The 22,456-nt window shown below is 33.4% G+C and overlaps 1 long non-coding RNA gene across 1 annotated transcript; it reads right to left on the reverse strand.

Moving 5' to 3' along the window:
* Positions 1–494: 494 nt before the first annotated feature.
* On the reverse strand, positions 495–10,751 carry LOC143251238 (uncharacterized). Its single transcript, XR_013028544.1, has 2 exons — positions 10,503–10,751; positions 495–602 (listed from the first exon to the last, which is right to left on the reverse strand). It is a non-coding gene; the product is annotated as an uncharacterized LOC143251238 (long non-coding RNA).
* Positions 10,752–22,456: the final 11,705 nt, after the last annotated feature.

Here is a 22,456-nt window from a genome sequence, read left to right on the forward strand (position 1 = left end):
AATGAAACCAAAATTGTAACACAATTAACAAAGTCTATGAAGTAATTTAAATTGACAGATTAACTTAAATTTTTCCACAACAAGGGATGAGTACTTTCAATCAATATAATTATGACAAACCTTTTACACATAAAAATATAACATTCATTAGTTTTAAAAACACGTGTGGTACATTTTCATAACATTTCTTGTAAACATGTCACATTAATTTGGTCTGTGTACAGTCAGCTGTGAAAACTGTTAAATTACAGGCCCCACACTTGTGCCTTGTGAATGTATGATGTTTAACTTGTGACAATTCAACACATTATTTTCTTTACAAATTCTTGTGCTACTACTTTGATTTTTCTTAGCATTGAATGGAAAATTTGTTGCATAACTATCAACTATTATGGACAAGTTCATTTCTTTATTTGTAGTTTTTTTGTAACTAAGTATGCAATAGAAATGAATATTATAATGTTACTAAAGATTTGTGGTACCAAACTACTATACCTTTTAAAAGAGGACAGCACACTTGTCACATCTGAACTGGATTGTGAAGATGTAGGTAAATGGTCATCTAGTAGTTTGGTTTCTTTGCGTAAAATACCCTCTGTTTCCTGTCCTCAGAAAGGAGGATAAATAAAAATCAGTAATTTTTATTCATTATCAAACTAAATTTTAAACTTTTTTTTCAAATAAAGATTTACTTTAATTTTACTTTTGAAAATTTAGCACTAATTAAAGTTTATTTCAAATAGTAGAATTCAGTGTATTTCTTTCTTTTCTTTATTGTAATAAAATAGGAGTTCTACTGATTAAAGATATATTTTAGCACTCTGCTTTATCAATTCTTTGTTAATTGTATGTTATGTATCAAAAGTACTCTTTTTTTTTCCCATCACAATTTGTCTTCACGTCTCAGAAAATTATAATTTTATAATAGAAATTAAATTATTCAAAACTAAAAGTAACACTTTCTTTTGCTTGTCGAACTGTGAAGATTATTAAAAATCAAGCAACATAAAATATTAAACCTAAATCACATATACCATATGTATCTATCAAATCAAACAAAAGTATTATTTATGTGTAATTGATTCAACTAATATACACCTTTTTGTATCTAAGATTACTTTTAATGCAGCAATTCTGACAACATAACACCTTAATAATTACTAAGTATAGGAGCTTTAACCAGTTGTAATAAATTACTATATTAACAATGTTGAACTACAACTGGAAGTTCATACCCACAGTCAACATTTTTCTTTCTATGCTTGTTCTAATAGGAAGGTATTCAATGGAACTTTTAAGGAAAGTTTTAAGTCATCTGGTTTGTTTGTTTGTTTGTTTGCATCTGTGTATTAAAAATAAATTTTGAAGAAATAAAATCTCAAGATATAAAACAAAATTGATTAAACATTTTGGGTTTTAGTTAAAACTCCCAAAAAGTATCTGCAGTAGCTTACATCACAGAATACTCAAGGAGAAACTGTACTATCATTACTATCACTAACAGTCTTGTAATAATTCTGAAGACAAAAGGTGGAAGACTTTTGAAAAATCATCCTTTTACACTTGTGTTTCCATAACAGGCAGTTGCCATCCATTCTACAAAGTTTCATCAGTCTTGTAATAACTTGTAAACACTAATAGACTTTCCTTTGTCTTATAATAATTTCTGAAGTGTGAAAATGTGAAAGACATTGAATCATAAGTCTTAATTTATTTTTAACACATTTGGTGTAACCTGTAATAACAGCTGTGTACAATTATGCTATACAAGATATGCTTTAAGGTTTGAGCTTGCTTCTGGAACACAAAAAAAGAAATGATTTGACTGAGGTGTTAACAATTTTTAGTGGATTAGAAATTTTTCTGTAGATAACATTTTTGTGTAGTGTAATGAAAAAAATGGAAATAAAAACTCCAATGCAAGAGGTAATAAATTCAAGCTGTGGAAGCCTAAAGATATTTTTCTTTTGATGTTTTTTTAAATCAAGAGCTGTATGCAGTAATGCAGTTTGCTTGGTAATGTTGTGTGGGTTGTAAAGTGTCAACTTCCAGAGAACCACTTGGTAAGGCTTTTCACCATTATGTTGTGTATAATATGGATTCCTTTAGATGAAGTTCCTTCTTCAAGTACCCATCTGAGAACAATGAAACTGGAACTTATATCAAATACTCAAGTACTGGCTCTACTCATTTTCACATTTTCAAAAATTCCTTTTTGTAAGAAGCAAAGTTCCTATGATATTTGCAAGAATAACCTGCTATTAAGCACACAGAGATGGTAATTGTTCACATTCATTGCATAAGTAACATGTATTATTCTGTACAGCCTTGTCTGTAAACATTGCTTGGCTAACATAGAGTACTTGAAATGAGTTGTTCATCTTAGGTTCACCAAAATGCCTATTACTGCTTTCTAACTAAAAACACCAACATTAATAACAAGCTGTATAGCATGTGCAGTGAAGCTCAGAGTAGATATTAAGTTCATTCTTTTCACCATGTTTGCTCAACTGTCTCTCAGCAATATGTCTTTGATTTGTACTGGTCTCATTCAGCATATTCCTGGAAGTCTGTCAAAAATTCTCTTCAGTATGAGATCCAAATATTAGATATACATTGACAACAGCCAATATTCTCTTCCAGTCATGCTCATTCCAGTTAGTAGTAAGAACAATAAGTACTTCTGTCACTCCTGTAAATATTCAGCAGTGAAAGAGATGTTATGGGCAGCATTTTATACTGTTAAAAAACTTTAATTTTTATCCACTTTACAATATATTTCTTCAAACACATAGGTGCAGAAAATTTTCCCATTTTTTTTTATGTTGTACCTTGGTCGTAGTGCAATAATAAAGTACCAAAAAATCAACATCTGACACTACAGTATATAAATGACCATATGTTGCAATTATTTGTTATTTTATAGTCATATGCTTTAGATCTGAAGTAATTTATGGTCCATGCCTGTGGTATATTCAATATTTCTAAGAATGTAGTTTATGTTATAGTATTTGATGCATTAACTCTCTCTTTCACCCATTTTCTATTTATTCTTTTCCAAATGTACTATAATGGTTTTTCAAATGAGTCCAAATACTGGAAGTAATTTTCTACTTTATTTTTTTATCACACTGGACACACTTCTGATGAACATAGAGTATACTGTGTTGCACCAATATACAACTTTTTAAAGAATTATTACACTTTGCTCTTACAAGTCCCTTCAGTCACCTGTAAAATTAAAACTCATATGCTGCTGCTCAACATATGAGTGTCTATTAAATCAGAATGCTTTTATGCACACCACTTTCCCATCTGAAAAGAAACAGTTATAGCTCCTAGTTAAGATTTAAAAAGTACCTTTATTATACTAATCTTCAGTAATATTTGATTTAAATTTGCTTGGTTCATAGCATTACCATTATTTTGAAATTTGGAAGAAGATGTAAGCACTGGAGGAAAGTGGGCAGGAAGGGTGGGGTGTGTGAGGAGAAGGAAATACCTTAATGAAATACTTTTTTCAGTATAGAAAAATTATCATTTCCTATATGGTACTTCCCACCCTTCACAAGATTAGCTAGTACCCATGTTGGTAAGGTGGAGAGACCAGTGCAGGGGATGACAAAAGTACCTATAAAAAGTGTCTAAGAATACCCCTGGAAATGAGAGAGTCAAATCTGAAGAGGGGAACCATACCACTTCTGACCACGTAAAGTCTTCACTCATCTGTGAAATATGTAGTAGATAGGGTGGAAAAAATAAAGGAGCAATGAGTAACTACAAAACCCTATTTTGAAAAGCAGATCATACCGATTTGTTCAATACAAGGCATGGAAAGGATGGAGAGGAATTCCTTTCTGCATCACCCACTGCAGCCTAAGAGTGGTATGGTTCAGAATGGGCAAGTTTATGAAGCAATTGCATCATGAGATTATTTACCTATAAGCAATTTGTGAAAAAACCTTATCTCTACAGTGTGCATTTCAAAGTGTGGAAGTTAATCCATGAATCCACATGGCTGTACAGTGTGGAAGACAAGGGAAGGGGTACTGAGGGAAAAAAGTTGCATATGGTGTACTCATGGAAAACATGGTTATGCTGACTAACAGGGAGCAATCAGATGGACTCAATACAGAATGGTAGGAATGAGAGAGACCACCCAATGAAGTAATTGCACAGAAGAATTAACCCAAAGGAATTTGTAGGACTAATCCTGGATGCTGACATCAACCACCAAAGCCTGAGAATGAAGTACGGGAAACCAAAATGGGGGGATAATTTGTGATTGAGGGCTGTGACAAATGCATCTACACGTGCAAAGCCACTGGAATACAAGGGAATCTAAAGACCACCCCGTCAAACAAAATTTTTCAGGGCTGGAAAAATGACCCACTACAAGAATAAAAGCACTTGGAATATTAAACTCAAGAAGATGAATGTGATGCATATGGGCCCAGTATAAGAGATTAAATGTACAGAGAGATTTGACCAGATGCCCCCCTTGGTGACTGATACATGCAACCACTGTAGAAATGTTGGAATGAATTACCACCAGGCAATGCTATGAAGTGATTCAAAGCCTGATGGACAATTAGAAGCTTAAAGACATTGATATGCACAAACTCAAAGTCAATTGGTGATAGACCCATGTACCTCAGTCCTGAAGGGATGCAACCATGAAAAGATGTAAATACAGATGAGGAGAAGAAAGCAGGGCACCTGCCAACACAGAAGCCAAGCCTGTGCACAGCCAAGTGGGACCAGCAAAGTCACTGACGACCACATCCCTAAGAGCAATTGAGCTTCATACGCATAAAGTGAGGGAGCTAAAAAGCATGATGAACTAAGAATTCCATGGAATGAAGTCATGGAGGAGAAGGCTTGGCCCAACTGACATGAGTGTTAAAAAAAAACACCTAAAGGACAAGATATTGGGTATGATGGAGGAAGGACTTCTCCAATTTGAGTAACCAGCTCAATCAAGCAGCCACATGAAGGAGCTGACAAGTATGGCTAGCCAACTCCAGTTTGTAATTAGGCATAAAAAGCCAGTCATCTATATAATGGTGAATTGCAGCCCAAGAGCATAAATATGATGAACAAAATCTCTGACCACCAAACAGAAAACATAAAGAGCAGAAATAAGCCTGAAGAGTAGGGTACAAAATTGATTAACCACCCCATGATGGATGAATCTAAGATACAGATGAGACTGTGTTGAGATAGGGATGTGTAGGTAAGCATTAGTGACACACATCTTGATCATCCACACATCTGAAAAAATCCCTAACATAGGGAAAGAAATTACTCCATGGTGAAATGTGGAAATTGAAGGAATCATATTGAGGTGGGACAAATAAATGACAAGCTTCTATTCCCCAGTTTCTTGGAAATATCAGAGAGTCTGGAATATAAACCTGGTAAAATCTGTCAAACAGGTTAATAGCCTACTGAGATAGTTGATCCAGAAACACCTCCAATAAATGTTGTTCAATTATTGGATCCTAAGGCAGAGGGAAGGAAATGGGTATAAGAAATGTGATGTGGGGAAAGAAATGGGATCACAAATCCTTCCAATAAAACTTGAAGAACAAAGTGATCTTTGATGAAAGGACACCACAGATGAAATTTGGCATGTCATGCCCCCAAAGAATCAGAACCCAACAGGCAATCACAAATACTATTAGTAATGTGACACACACTGTCAAAAAAATGATGAGAAAAACAGGCAAAAAGATTGGAATAGATAGATTGTTGTTGTACAGATGAAACAGGGGACTCAAGGACTATGGGACCATGTCAAGTATGTAATGCCACTAAAATGGGGTGATACATAAATTCCAAAGATACAGGTAAACGGATGTGATTTAAGGTCCCATAAAAACCTAATAAGTCTAAACAAAAGAGAAATCACATATGCAAAGTCAGTACTAAAGATGAGAAACAAACCAATGTGAGAGAGAAAAGGGAGAGAATGTCACAAAAAAAAAACCCTCATGATTTCAATGGAAAGTCTCAGAGAGAAGATGGATGGTACAGAGTTATGGTAAAAGTGATGTGAGTGGAAGATGAAGATGGGAAAATTGTGTAGGGGTCAGACTTATAGGAGACTTGGAGACTATCCCCTTAACAATTATTGGTCTGAATGATGATATGTAAGATGATATGATCCAAAGCCCACTGGGGGCAAGGCATGCTAACCCCATCACTTAATTGTGAGGCAAACTGGTCAGCATATACCTGAATATTTGGGGAAAGAAGATTGGTCATGTAGTTAGGAAGAACATGGTTCAGAAGAAGTAGGCAGAAGGGAAAAAACATCATATGTATGAGAAATAAAATGTGTAATAGACTTAATGAATCCTGAGTAGTAGTTTGGGAAGTGGGAAGACACAGCAAAATCAGGAGGTGGAAATAGGGATCCAAGTCCTTGTCAGTCTAAACAGGCTCAGTATGTTCAGGAAGAAGTGAGGTGAGGTCTAGAAATACCAGTTGACCCAATTAATATTCAATCTTCTTGTGAATAAATGCGAGCAAATCTCCCACTATATTGCCTGCACCTGAGGCCTTTGATATGGCACCAGTTGCAAGTGTAACCCACAAAGTAGTAACACAAATTTTAACTTTAGAATTCATAATCAAGAAGATTCAACCAAAAATCTAAATTATAAATAATAATGTGACTGTAATAAACTAGAATTGTATTACAGTAAAGAAACAGCCTAAATAAACGTGGAAGTAAAGGAAAACCACTTTGCAAGTGAAACTTGAAACAAAAAAAAACACATCTGAACACAAGCTCTACCAAATGAGAAGTAATAATTTGGTAGAGAGTCATATGCATCACATGTCATGCACTTATTAGTGGAGAAATGACACATGACAACTTGCATGAAAGAAATGTTGGAATCATTTTATTCAATAGGGGAGCAGAAAGCTTATGACATGCATGAAAAAAATGTTTGCACACAGAGGCAGCACAAGGCAAGAATAGCTAATCTTGTGAGTGGAGGGAAGCACTGTAGCAGAATTATTTCATTCAAATTGTATCTTTGCATTTCTTCAGTGATAATGAGAAAGCACCTTCTAATAACATGAATTAGATAACTTCACTAAACATTTTTATGCAGACTAATTTTTAATAAGGATAATTAAATCATCACGCATTCTTTTCTGGTAAAATGTCCTGCAGTAATTCCTTACAGTAAACATAACTAACTGCATACATGCTTTTGTAAATTATAATTTGTTGAGCAGTAAAGGAATTCAAATAAATAAAATAATAAATATACATTTCTATGCAACAGTTTGGGCATGTTTAATGGAAATCTAACATCATCTTTTTATATAAATAAAAACAGCCATAGGAGATGAATAGAGAAATCCCATTTACTTTATACTGTGTTGCAGAAAGAAAATATTCATCTGTTACTCATTTATAAAAAATATCATTTTGCTTATTATTTAGGACAAAATGCAGATTTTCCTTACCTTTTATGAATACAAATTATGATCTGAAACCTCCATGGCTGTATACATCCAAACACTATCAGTTGAAGGCAAAATTTAATCTAGTCATTCTTTGTGCAACATCAACTTGGAATATTTTTTGCACATTCAATTCTCAATTATTTTTTTAAACCACTGAGGTGTTTTGTCATGTAACCTATAAAACAAATACTTGCCAATATTGGAGCGACCTACTGACAACATTTAAACAAATCCCAAATACTGACCATTATTGTCAGAAAACATATATATATATATATATATATATATATATATCATTCTCTACTCTCACAACATACTGACATTGTAAAAGATGCAAACTTTTTCACAGCCAGCAAACTGTCCCTTGATAAATCCTAATAAGTTGTACATTAACCAAAAGTTGGTATTTGTAAGTCAGCTTCACTATTAGATGAAAGCAGAGTTTTCAAACTAGAAGTTACAGATACCCAGACAGCAATAAGAAAGTGTCAAGGAAGCAACTGCAACTATATAAAGTCCTGTTTATGTACTCAGTCTATAGGTTCATTAGGTGAGGTATACAGAATGTTTTGGGAAGTCTTGTGCTGTAAAAGTTTGGGAACCCTGAGCTAAAGAATGGATGTTTGAACTTATAATTACCACACAATGATCACACTTGTTAAAAATTTAAAAAATGGATGACTTTTACCCATTTCAAAATGCATATTCTTTAGTTTATCAAACACTACAAAATTTAATTTTTCCCCACTATCAAAAGCTCCTATATACACATGTAGATATTAAACAGATCCAAAATTAACAGATTATCACTATGAAATGAGACAGTTTTGTTACTTTAATAATTTAAATGTTCACTATCACTTTACAAATTTTCATCCTCATAATTTGGCACCCAAGAGTATTTCACCCCAAGTCCTGAAATCCTATGAAAAACCTTGTTCTTAAAAACTTAAGCAAGTATTATTTAACTGTTTACTCATGTCATCTCATGATGCATTACCAGGTGTAAACAGCTATCACAATAACTCATTATTATGGATTTACAATCACATGATGTTATGTTATTAGACACACATTAAGTCATTTTATCTAGCAAATTTCAGTGAAAATGTCGTTGAAGAGTTTTAAATATGAATGCACCATCTGTTGAAGCACACTGAATTTATTACTTAAGTGCAACAGTAGTTTTTAGCATTATGTGGCACAGATCTTAACAATGTTGGCTTATCAATTCATCAGATGTTGAAAAGTCATTGAATGTGATACTGCTTTGATCATCTGTTATTCCTTTACCAAAGTAGTGTTCTTCCAGTTAAACATGCTTGATGATACTACTAAAACAATGGGAAAAAGAAGTTTGGAATCGTTACATACAAGTATTTGCAAAAAAAGACAAAAACTTCAAATATTTTTGTTAAAATGCAAAAATGAGCCTGAAAAAATTACATTTACAATAACAATTTGAAAGTTGATTCATAATTTACTATACATCCCAGAATCTCAGCAGTAAATTTGATCATTCTGCCTGTGGTAGATACAATATAGCTAGCCAACTGTGTACTTCAGTGCTTCACAATACACAAACAAACATTTAACTACATGTGCAAATATTTTAGATAAAATTATTCTGTAATAAATGTACTAAATAAATAAAAAAAGAGAAATTTTACTGAAAATTATAATTATATTTAGTTTAAAATAAGGTCATTTAAGAACTTGGCACTTCTTTATGCAGGTGTACACCTTGAGAGCCATATATAAAAGCAAAATGGTCACAGTAAACTTAATATACCAATATGGTTCATTGTCATGTTAATTAGTGCCTCTACCATACTGGGGGCTAGAATGCTAACTTCAAGAGGCAAGTTTCATCTTACCTACCCCCAAATGGCAGTATCTTATTTCCTTGTTTGTTATTTTATTTTTATTTTCATTTTTTTCTTATTATTATTTTAACATGGAAGAGCAGTTACCTTGCCACAGCTGTCTGATGTAGAATGTTGTGGGTTTCAGTACCTATATCTCACTCTCCTAATTTCTAATCTAATTGTGTCTATTTCTTATGCAATACTAGTGAATTGGAGGTTAAGACTGATAGATGGTGTATCCCCACTGCAATGTGAGTTCTACTCCTTCAGTCACCTCCAAAACCTAAGATACATTTTATAATCCCATGTTGTAGCTTGTACCCTAGGACCTATTCTTTTAAAAATGCAGTGTATTTTGTTTAATTTTAATGTGTTTTGTTTTGGCTTAAAAATTATTGTTATAATATACAAATATATATATATATATATAAATTATGGATTATTACTTTGTGTTCCATAATACTGACTTCATCCTAGTAAGCAGTATAAACTACCACTACAATGATATGTCAGAAAAACACACAGGTTCAAGAAATCATAATATAAAATGACAAAACACTACAATTTATGTGCTTTTGAAGAGTCTACCTTTCAAAAGTACTCATGTTATAAGGTTTTTATATTACCACTACAATGGTAAAACATTATGTTTATTTCTAAAAGAACTCCACGAGCTGTCCTGAACTCTGATGATGACAAACCTAAGGAATTAAAGGAAAAGTGTGTAACTTTTTTAACATGTAATAATAGTGCTAACATGTGAAACAGCTTGGATTATTTAACTTCTAAAGGTAAATGGTGTATTTCTTTTTCACTACATCAGTAATATGTTACTCAGTGCTACTAACAATAACACTAAATCACTGAATACACACAAAAAAATGAAAATACTAGGTCCACATTTTCTTTATTAAATCACTTTTGTCAAACATGTTTATAGTTATGTCATGCTAGCAAGCAATATGTTAATTTTACTCATCAGTGCCAGTCACTAATAGTAATAAAAATTGTGATACTAAACAATAATGATAAGCCTAAGTTAGTACTACTACTATAAATACTAGTGGTATGATCATTAGTATTATTAATACTAACACAAGTAGCAGCACATATTGCTTATTGTCACTGAATGAATCTACTAACCTGAAGGTTGTATTTTTTTAAGAACTGAAGTACAGCAAGCAATGCATTTTTTATCTACATCAGGTTGCTGACTTTCAGCACCACTTTGGTCAGTCGATGCTTCGTTCCCTCCTTCAACAGTAATAATATCATTTTGTAATTCAGGCTCATTCGTTGCGTTGACAACTGAATGAGAATCCATCACAATTTCGGCCATCGCTCTCATATTCGTGTTACACAAGCAACTAAAAATCTATGATAGACTTAATCAGTCAATACAGCTTAATTTGTAATATGTATTTTTTTAGCAATCTCATACTTTATGTATTTTTTTTGTCAATAACCTTTATAATTATGGAATATAAATACAACAAAATAAAAGGATAAAGATTATTTTAGGAGATGAGTGGTAATTAGTAACAATAGCAACAAAAAAGACATATCACACTAATATACTAAGCACAATAAAGCTACATTTAAAATGGAATTAACAAGAAAACGTCATTTGAAACTGATAAAATGATAAAATTAAACCATCAGATAAAATAACCAGTATCAAACTAAAACACGTAACACAACTAAACGTACCCCGCTGGTACAGCGGTGTGTCTATACATTTACAACACTTAAATCAGAGGTTCGATTCCCCTCGGTGAAATCAACAGATCGCCCAATATGGCTTTGCTATAAGAAAAACACTAAACACAAAATTAAAATAGAACAAACATTTTAACACAATAAATGAAATAAAAACTGAAAGACAAAAAGATACAAAGACATATACAGAATATACACAGTACACCTATAGATTAAGAAGAAATGTTAAAATTATATACTTATTCGGCAGTAAACATGAGGCTTAATTCACTTTACTCACTACAACGTAGCTTTCTATAACAATTGAAGGTCAAAGCCTACGTCTATTCAACGACTATATATTTACAATGGTACTTGTAAATGGAATCTTCTCAAACATGGGATGGTTTTTGGTAAATTATTCTGTGGTTTGTTCAAAGTTCCTCTTACAGTTGCTTCTGAAGTTGTTTTTAGGGTCCTATGGTAATGGAGATTCGATCGTATAAAGGTAAAAGCTTCTCACCATGTTTTTTCGAGGTGGATGGTTTCAATCTGGTGTACTCCATTCGACATATCCTTGTTAATGGCAAATCCTGTTATTTGCAGTAGTGGAGAAACTCAACAATCTAGTTCATATGAATCACCTTGTTGGTGACACTGGGCCTGGCGGTTTTGACTACACAGACAGCATACGTCATCTAGGGACTCTTTTTCCCTGAATCCAAGATACAGAAAGGTTTACTTTGGCTACGATATGTAGTACACACAACCATAAAAAATACATCCTTACTAGCTGTGAATGAGGTCACACAGGCTTCACTGAATTTCTCCTTGAATAAAATCTATATTCATGCTGTCCTCTAATGCCACTGTCAGACAAGGAGAACACATCTCACCATTCAACACAATTGCATTTGCACTGCTACTGTTCGATTATCAGATGAGTAGAACCTGAATCTATTAGAAAATTAAATGGGTTAAGCCTGGAAAACTAGTTCCTACACATTTGAGTAGACTTTGATTAAATGACGCCACCCCTTGATTTTGACCATTAGTAATTACCATGGCTAACAATGTATCGCCTTAGAGGCTTTCTTCCAGTTACAGGTTTATTACCAACTTGGCATAATTTACAAAGTTTCGCTATGCATGTGTTAATTTTTATCTCCCGCAGTGCTCTCACATCTTAAATGTTCATGCTCTGTGACTGTACCTTGCACTGAAACATAGTTAAGAAAATATTCAGAAACATATGTGGTTATAAAATATTTTAATCTGCATGAGTAAAAAGATTCTATCACAGGCAAAAATAAAAAATAATGGGTACATGAAGCTTACGCTTGACATTGTGTTTAAGATACCTTCTAGAAATTTCATTTAGTACTAATCATTTCACTTTCGTCCCCCACCCTCTCAGTGGCGTAGACGTATGTCTTTAGACTCAAACTGCTACCAACCAGGTTTCAATATCCGTGGCTGGAAGAAGACAGATAGTCCATGGTATAGCTTTATGCTTAATTCCAAACATACATACGTACATATCACGTGCTCGTAACTGTTTCAGTTTGATCCAATCTATATATCTTTTAATACTCTTACGGAAAATCATTAGGTAAAAATGTTTTATTACAGATGTAGTATCACTATTTTACACTATTATTACACTGTCAATGATAAACGCAACCATACTAGTGTTAATAATAATAAAACAACTGTACTGTATCTTTAAAAATACTTTCTACGTCTGTTGTCACACGTACCTTCATGTCACAAAGTCTTAACATCCAGCTCACACGCGTAATTAATCCATTCGTGTTACCTGACACTCATGAATGACTTAATGTCCACAATCACTCATGCAGTGCTGTACAAAAGTATTAGGATAAGATAATATTTCATCATTCTTTCCGTTTTACAGAATAATTATTTCAGGCCATTACAGAACGTAAATATCAAATCTATGGTAATGCTTCACTGAAATTGACAACTGAATGAGCCAGAATGAGAATACTTGTCATTTGTTAGAATTCCCATATACCTGTATCAAGATCATGTCGTAATGGTTGTGCTTGAATTAACATACTAATCAAATTTGGGGTCTGAAATAACTGTCATGGTACTCCATGCAGTATCTTAACTATTAGGTTGTCCAGAAACAATGTCGTTTTTGAACTGTTAAGTTTGGAAAAGTATAAACCAGTATTGTAAAACATGTTGTGATAAAAGTAACCACAAGTTGGTTTAACACACTTTTGCCAACGTGTAATAATGCTATTTATGCTCCTATTGTAGAATTCAGAGTTTCTATGGTTAATGAACTTCCTGAAAGCTTCTTCTGCAGCTGCCTGGTTTTGAAAGAGTTTATTGTTCAAAAAGTTGTCAAAGTGCTTGACAAAAATGAAAATCTGTATGGGAAAGGTCTGCAGAATAAGGTGGATGAGTTAGAACCTCGATTCCATGGCACAGCCCAAAAAGCGTAGAGAATTATTAATAGAGCTGAGAATTCACATAAAATCTTTAAGTGGTGAAAGCTGGACTCTCCAAAATACTGCTGTGGACTTGAAATGCTCCCCAACACTGTCAAATACCTTAGATCATAAAAGTGAGACAGGTAAACTTGAATATCGGAAAGGAAGAACAAGAACACGTTAACTCAATATCATTGAGTTATCGGAATAGAAAGAAGACTAACGACCATGTACCAAATGATGGAAAAATGTCCAATCTACAGTAACAAGGAGATTCAATGAGAATAGAATATTAAGTCGTGTAGCAGTTAAAAACCTTTACTTCGATCTCCAAGTATTTTCTAGAGCCTTAAATTTTCTAAACAGTACAATTGGTGATTGGAAAAGGGTGTTTTGGACGGATGAGTCCAAATTTGAAATATTTGGTTAAAATTTAGGTTGTACGTCCAGTGGAAGAATAGTGAAAAATTCATTGTGGGAGACAATGTGATAGTTTGTGGGTGTTTTAATTCTAAGCGGCAGGAAATATTTGCAAAATAGATGGAATAATGACCAGCACAAGTACCATCAGATACTGATTCATCATGGTATACCCATTGGTTTGCGTACTGTTAATAAATAATTCTACTACCAAGAAGATAATGATCCCAAACACTCTTTCAACCATGCAGAAATTACCTAGATAAGAAAGAAACTGCTGGAGTCATTTAAATGATACAGTGGCTCCCACAGCCATTCTCAATCGAATTAAGCAGATAGGGGACGTGATAGATCAAAAACTTGAAAAATCAGAAGTTACTTCCAAAGAAATTTTATTGAAGTGTATAAGAGACAATTAGAGCACAATCCCAAAGGACACTTTAATCAAATATTTTGCAACAATGCCTGAAAGATTGTTTGCAGTTATTAAAGCAAAAAAGAGACATATAAAATATTAACTGTTTGCTGAACTCAAGCACTTTTACTTAGTTTCTGATGTTCTAAATATGAAGATTAATAAAATTTTGATGCTTCACCAGTGATTTACCTTTCATTTGTCTTTGAAAGTAGATGAAATCTAATTTTTGATAGTGTTGTAACACCTTTACATGTTATTATATCACTTTTGTGATATGTGAGGGCGTTCTTAGCTATTGATATGCAAATCCATGCACACCAACTAATGCACATTTTAACCAGACACAAGTGTAATAAACAATGAAAATAATCTTTATTTCACACAACACAAATTAACAGTATTATATATTTAACGCCATGGATTATAGACAATCGTCTTTACTGTCTAAATCTTACATTACTTAGTTGAATTGGTAATGTCAGTGTACGACTGGCAATTCTTATTCAAACTTAGTGGAGGATTTAGAATATTGAATATGCTATTTTTCAGTTAAAATAGCATCAAACTTTAGTCCAAACAAATAAATATACATCATTTATCTTTGTTGCTTCAACACTTTTATAATAATGGACTAAAGTTGATATCGAAAGAAGTAAAATTAGTAAATTATTAAAGTTTGTGCATGACAATAAACTGTTTCGTATTTACTTCTTGATGACGAGATACATCTTTGGAATTTAGATACCTATTCAGGATGTTGAAGTGTTATTGAATGATGTGAATCAACTGTAACATGGGCAAATAGTTAGCAAATGTCCTTTACATAGTAAATGCTAGATACTCCTTCTTCCCTATTTTAATTTATTTATTTCATTGTAGCTGATAGTCTCACCTGCAGAGTTATTGAACAGACCACTGCCATCTGTTAATTGCTTTTGGAGGTTTCTACTTTTCTTGTTCTTCGGAGGTACTGATGGTAAGCTTCTTAAGCTTATCAGTAGTATTTGTGTCCAGGCTGCAGCCCTAATCAAATATATTGTTTTTTGGGTGCTGTTGTCCTTCTTAATGCGTGCAGTAGATATGGAGTAAATGTTGCATAAACACTTTCTGGATGTTCTTAAATTCTTCTCTATTAACACCATCCCGATTTGTATGTTGCTACACAGATGGAAGATTACAGAGAATATGTATATCCAATATGCTTCATCTATATTTTCACCTCAGCTTACTCACCTTGGATCGGGTTTCATAGCGAAACTTTTATAAAATTGTGTTAAATGAGTAGCGAGATGTTTAAATTGTTATATATAATAAAGATAAAGATTTGGTCACATTAATACTTTTGATTTTAAAAGTTTTTGTAAAATTCTTAGTTTGGTTACCTTTAAAGCATTGTTCGAGGTACTGGTGATGACTAACAACAATATGCTTTTGCTATATGTGAGACAAAGTATTTGTTCAAGGTATTGTTGATGACTAACAATAATATGTTTTTGTTATATGCAAGACAAAGCATTTGTTCAAGGTATTGTTGATGACTAACAATATGTTTTTTGTTTTATGTAAGACAAAGCATTTGTTCAAGGCAAGTTACAAAACACAGCTTATATAATGTCATGGTGGAGTGACACATGAAATACATTTTGACATTGATGTTTTGTACATTGTATGATGCCACTGAAAACTGTTTTGGAAGGATATCAACAACTCTTTCTCATAAAAAAATATTTATACTCATAGATCATAAAGATGTGTTCAAGTGAGAGACTTAGAATGTTTAAGACAGAGGTTTCCTTGTAATTAATGGCATTAGAAAAAAAGAATAAGGTTGACTTTGGGGAACCCAAACCATACATAAAGAAACCCTGTAAGGAATTGTAACTCAGTCATATTACGTAATATGTGGCATCTTTATAACTTTTAAGAATCCTCGAATGTAGGAATCAACAACAAAATCCATCCATGTGTCCCAGGCAACAATGAAAAACAAACCCAAGAAGTATCTCTGCCTGGGAATCAGGCCAAATGGGTATGGACTCATTAACCAGGCTATCATTCATACCCTCATCACTACGTCAAGTAAATAGAGAATGAAATGGATATTAACACAAAGAAGACATACATGTCAGATTACCAGATACAGCACCTATAGAATTATGTGTGGTCAAATTAATGAAATTTCAGGCAGTAAACTATGATATCCTCTTACACTAGAGGAACTATGAAACATCAGGAAGGAGTGGTGTGCTTTGGATGTGAAAATCTTACAACAAAGCTTGTTGTAATGTGAATTACACTGCAGGATTCACAGATAACACAGATAAAATATTGTAATGTGGACTCTAATGACGTGATTGGATAAGGCTCCAAATCTTTATAACTATAAAATAATGAACATTCTCTAGCCTCAGCTGTATTTCTCTGTCTTCATCATAAAACCAATTAGCATTCAACTTTGTAATCTATCTTGAAACAGTTTTAATGTATCAGGAAGCTTTTATCCTGTTTTTTATGAGTTAACACTTTTCAGTTAAAGCAAGTGTCCTTTGTATTATTAAATAAAGAGTGTTTTCACTGTATGTACACTTGTATTTCTTTGAACATAGTTAATCAGAAATACTTTCTGGTCAAATATTTTTTTTATACAGGGATCAACCTCATTCTTAGGGACTTAGTTTTACAGGGGAATATTACACTGTTATAGACTATGTTTTCTGATAATTAATACATTTTATAAAGTTTGTTAGTGGTACTTGTGGAATGATGCACAAAGAAATTTCCCAAGTTTCTAGAATGGATGTAATGTATAGAATATTCTAGCGACTTGTGAAAATATTGTAGCATATAAAATTAGTTAGTTAATCATTGATCTTTTTAGTTGATGCATCTATAACATTTTACAAATCTGTACTGAATTAGCAAGTGTGTTTTGATCCAGTTTTGTATTAATGCTGGAGGTACAGGAGGAAAATTAATAAGTACATGGCTATTTACTTTTATTTGTGAGTTATGCCTATCTATTGGTTGTCTTTAGTTTGTGAAACTGTAGGTTATGAAACATTCAACTAAACAAATAAAATGTTTTCCATTTCATTTAGTAAACTGTACTTTGTACTAGTTTTATTGAATAATCACAAAGAACACATACAATGATACAAACCATTACAACAGAGGTGCCAGTAGAGCTGCTTTGGCTGAAATAAAATCTAAACTGAACTGTTTGATTTCACGATGGTAACATGTTTAAAGTGTGATTGAACAGTTGGAGGAAATAACGCAACAGTGGAAGTAATAAAACTCTGAAACAGAATATTATAAAAGATCTAAAAGAAGATGCAGAGTTATAAAAACAGACAGAGGATTCAAAGATCCCGATATAAAATTAAAGGAAAATTACAAATATTAAAGAAAGATCTTGAAAAAGTTGACGATGGTTAACAGAAGATCAAAATATTTGAAGAATTACAAGAACAAATTAATATTTAAATAAGAATTAAGGACAAAAAATTGTTTGAAAATAAGATAAAAAAGTTATAGGAGATGTACAGAGAAAGTATAATAAAAATGTAAAGTGTAAAACTTTTTTATGGAGTACAGAAAGATTTTGATAATAGACTTGAAGTAGTATGAAAGATATTTATGATGTACATATTATAACAGCAAAACCACTGGTGTCAAAAAGAATAAAGACAGGATAAAACATATGGAAAATAAAACTGTAAAGCAAAAGACAAAATTGTTCATACCTCTTTTGGTACGTTCTTGAGAATCTTAACCCCAAGCAACATCACCTATGAAATAAGAAATGGAAGAAACCATCTGGCCTACACCTGTCAATTCTACTGATATGTCATCTATGATTACACAACCTTCTTGGACTACAAGTTATATCATTATCCAACTCAGTTACAGAGATTAGCTGGTCAGTTCAACAACACTGCTCTGTTGAAAAACCAACAGCTTACAATAGAAAACATATCATAGGAGGTATATAATGCTATGTTTCAAATAATTTCTGAAGTGAATAGATGAAGTACCAAACATAAAGCCTTCCATTTTGTTGCCAAGCTCAACAAAATTAAGTAATATGTCAGCCAACAGCCAAATCAACTATTTGTGACTGTCTTGTCAAAAAGGTTTAGCATGACATACCTAAGGAAAGTTTCTAAAACAAAAGTTCACTAGCAGAATATGGAGCAAAGATTAGAACTTAACTAAACTTTCATTATATGTGTAAAGGTTTGTCTACGTTTCTTACCCACGATTCACTTGAAATGATGAAATAGTTGAAAAGTGGCACATTTATATGTGACATAGTAGACAAGGGTATGCAAAGTAGGTTTACATTTTTAAAGAAAGCTGTCTAGTTGGTAGTGAATATTGAATCAATTGAATTCACCATCTAGGAATCATAAATTTATGTGATCAAATAATATCGATACATCCAACTTCTCTCATGAAGTCTTTAGACGACTGTTAACTCAGGATGGAAAAGGGAAACCATGCGATAGTAGGTGTTTCAACTGCAACTTAAAAAAAAAAAAGAGTATATTATCAAGAACTATAGGTTTAGTTTGAATTTTGTTCAATGGTACATGAAGGGTATCTGCACCTGCCATCATTAATTTAGCAGTAACAAACTAGAGGGAAAGCAGCTACTCATCACCACTCAGTTATTTTCTTTACCAATAAACAGTAGAATATACCATCACAATATAATGTCCTGAAACCTAAAAGAGTGAGCATGTTTGCAGGAACTAAAGACCAGAAGGTGTTTCAGCTGTAATTTAAAATGACACATTAATGAAACTGTTTCTAAAGGATGAAAGAAAAATGAAAGGAAACTCCTCTGGAAAAGAAGGGAATTAAATCTGAGACTATGATGAATCTGTCATTAATAATGTATGAAGTAGATATTACCTTGAAGATCAGAAAACATAGAGCTTATTATAAAAAGATACCAGTATGGGAATCCTGCCTGAGCTACAGTTGTTTGATCCCACTTGGTTGGTTGATTTGGTGTTTTATGGCACAAAGCAGCTAGGCTATCTGCACCAAATATCAGGTAAAAAGTTAAAATTAAAGTAAATTTAGTAAAATGCATAAAAGGAAATTAAAGCAAAACAAAACAAAGTTTAAAAAAACATAACTAGCATAAAACCAATGTTTACATCTAGTCTACAACGTTAAGAGAAAAACTACAGTAACACAAGTTGAAAAGGACTTTTTATAGCATAATTGTAATTATCATAACTTGCCTGGAAGACTAACAGGTAAGTACAAAAACCACCGTCAGTCACCTGAAGTTGGTCTTTCCAGTCCTGATTCCAAGTTATTTGATGTTATGGCCATTTTCAAAAAATAAAGTAATAAAAGTTTTAAAAGACTTGTAGCAAACTTTTAATAATAACTCGTCAGGATGACTAATGGGTAGTTCAAACAACACCTCTTTTTCTTCCAACCATTCAGGGCAAGAACGAAAGTAGGATGGGTGACAGCCATTGCAATTGATGCAATGAGGGTCTGTTTCACACTATTAGGCATCACGGTCCTTGATACAAGTACACGTCAAGGAACCACAACATGACGTCTTCTAGTGACCGAACCATTGACACTGGAAACATTGGAAAGAGTTTGGAATGTATGGCCATTTTCTGCAGTTAACATAGCCTGCCTTGATGGTCGCAGGCAGATGTGGTGACGTAAACGTGAGAATGAAAACATTTGTCGGCACCATAATTTCATCTTTGCAAGCAGATATACGCCTCACTGCAGAAACTCCTTGGATGGAGAAACCAGCGAGAATCTCTAACTCTGGGATGTTCTCCAAATCCCTCTCAACAATAACTCCTCATGATGAATTCAAAGTAGCATGAGGTGTAACCTCAATAGGTAAATCCCCAATTGCCTTTGAATGCAAGAAGACTACACTGTGTTGAAATGCAGATGTTTCCACCAATATGTCACCAGATCTTTACTGACTTTGGAGAGTCAGCAAGTCCCTCCAGTCCCTTCTGAATGAAAGAGAGAGACATTACCCTAAAGATTTGTCTGGAAATGAATGCAATATAAGAAAATTAGGTACAACAGGTGGTACAGATGGTGAGGATTGCTGCTCAGAATCTTCAAGATGTTGTTGTTTACCTATAGACTGTTTTTCACTATTTTATTAAAATTTTTAATTGGAGTATCCATAATAAAGAAAGGGAAATCTCAGTGTCCACTGACCCCACCCACCACAGAGCCTTATGAAGGGATGCACCACAATGCCAAACAACGACACTGCAGGAATGCCAGGGTTTAGTGAGCACTGTACCCAAACACCAGCATCAGATATAATATCCACAACACCTGTGGAGAACATCCAACATTGGTACTTGGTTGACCCTAGCCCGAGTGGACCAGACGATTGACCCAAGGGGCCATCTCAAGGCCGCCCGTCTACAGGAATTCAAGGCCAAAGTGGTGTGTTTGGGTTGGACTCCTCAACCACCAGGATTCTTTCCTCCCCTTCACAGGTTGCCATGCACAGCAAACATGGGTGGATGTTTAGATCCCAGAGAAGATAAACTGAAAGAACAGAACCTTCCCCTGGGAGGTCCCCTCACCATGTACAGGAATCCACACTGAGAGGGATTCCACTTGAAAGCAGCTTTCCTGCAATATTTTAAAGTTAGAATACGTTATCATTCCACACTTTCTGTAACATTAACATTTGAAATATTTACATGTGCTTGTATGGATATGGACCTATTGAAATTAATTCAAAAATTGGGTTAATTTTATGCAGGTTAAGTTAAAGTTGTTGGAAATAACCTAATTATCCAGTCTTTGCACTAACTTCACAATCTGTGCCTATAAGTATGTGAAGCTTAATTTGAAATTAGTTTACTAGTAATTCCCATTTAGAACAGCATAATTTTCTGTGACTTGTTTGGGTGTAAGAAAGATGATAAAAAAACTAATATTTTTTTTTTATTATTATTATTATACAAGTTTTTCCTTGGATAAGTAAAATTATCTGGTGGAACAAAAAATTTAATCAAAGACTGGTCTGACTTAAGAGTTTGTTCACTTGAACACCTTATATACACAAAGGGTAAAACGGACAGGTCAGAGGTCTCTAAGGCATAAATCTTCATTTTATGCTTCTGAGGACATGAAACCAGTCAGCAACATCTTCCATCTGACTTTTACTCCTATAATGCACCTACAACATAATACTGAAAAGAAAATTTCTGAAGCAGCACATTTCAAACCCGAGATGCTGGAACCCTCAGTCTGATATGCTAACAAGTACATCATACACACACACACACACAAACACTTTGATAAAGTGAGTCGTTCTGGTTGCAAAAAGAACATTTGAGTCTTTTATTCTTCACTTTACAGTGATTAACTGAAATTAAAGTTTAAAATGCCTCTTATTAAATGCACAACAGTTACAGCATTCTTACATTAAGAGTACTGTTGAATAAGTAGTTTTTTGAACCAAGTTCATTTCTAGAAAACATAGCCCACTACTCCAACACAAACTTCTGCAGTACCTATCACAGTTAAGTATGCCTTGTTGTAGTAGCACTTTAACTAATAACAATATATTTTTCATGCCAATTTCCAAATTGTTTTTATGTGAACACAAAATGCCTCAAATAATTGTTTAGTTTGTTTTGAATTTCAAGCCAAACTACACGAGGGCTATCTGTGCTAGCCATCCCTAATTTAGCAGTGTAAAATAGAGGGAAGACAGCTAGTCATCACCAACCACCTCTCGGGCTACTTTTTCTCCAACGAATAGCTGAAATGGCAAGCATGTTTGGTGTGATGAGGATTTGAACCCACGACCCTCGGATTACATGTCAAGTGCATTTACCGCCTGGGCATGCTGGGCCACTCAAATAATTGTAAAAACCATTTGTTACTACATTTAGATGTATAATTATACAAGTATATTTAGAAATGTCTAAATTCAATCAGGATTAAAAACTAAAAATTTAGAAAATATATGATGTGCAATAAAATATATTGATATACAATTTTCATTATAAAATTGGTCTTTTGGTTGCTTTGATTTTTAAATATTAACAAAAACG

The sequence above is a fragment of the Tachypleus tridentatus genome, chromosome 5 (genome assembly GCF_004210375.1).
Source record: "Tachypleus tridentatus isolate NWPU-2018 chromosome 5, ASM421037v1, whole genome shotgun sequence".
Taxonomy (NCBI): Eukaryota; Metazoa; Arthropoda; class Merostomata; order Xiphosura; family Limulidae; genus Tachypleus; species Tachypleus tridentatus.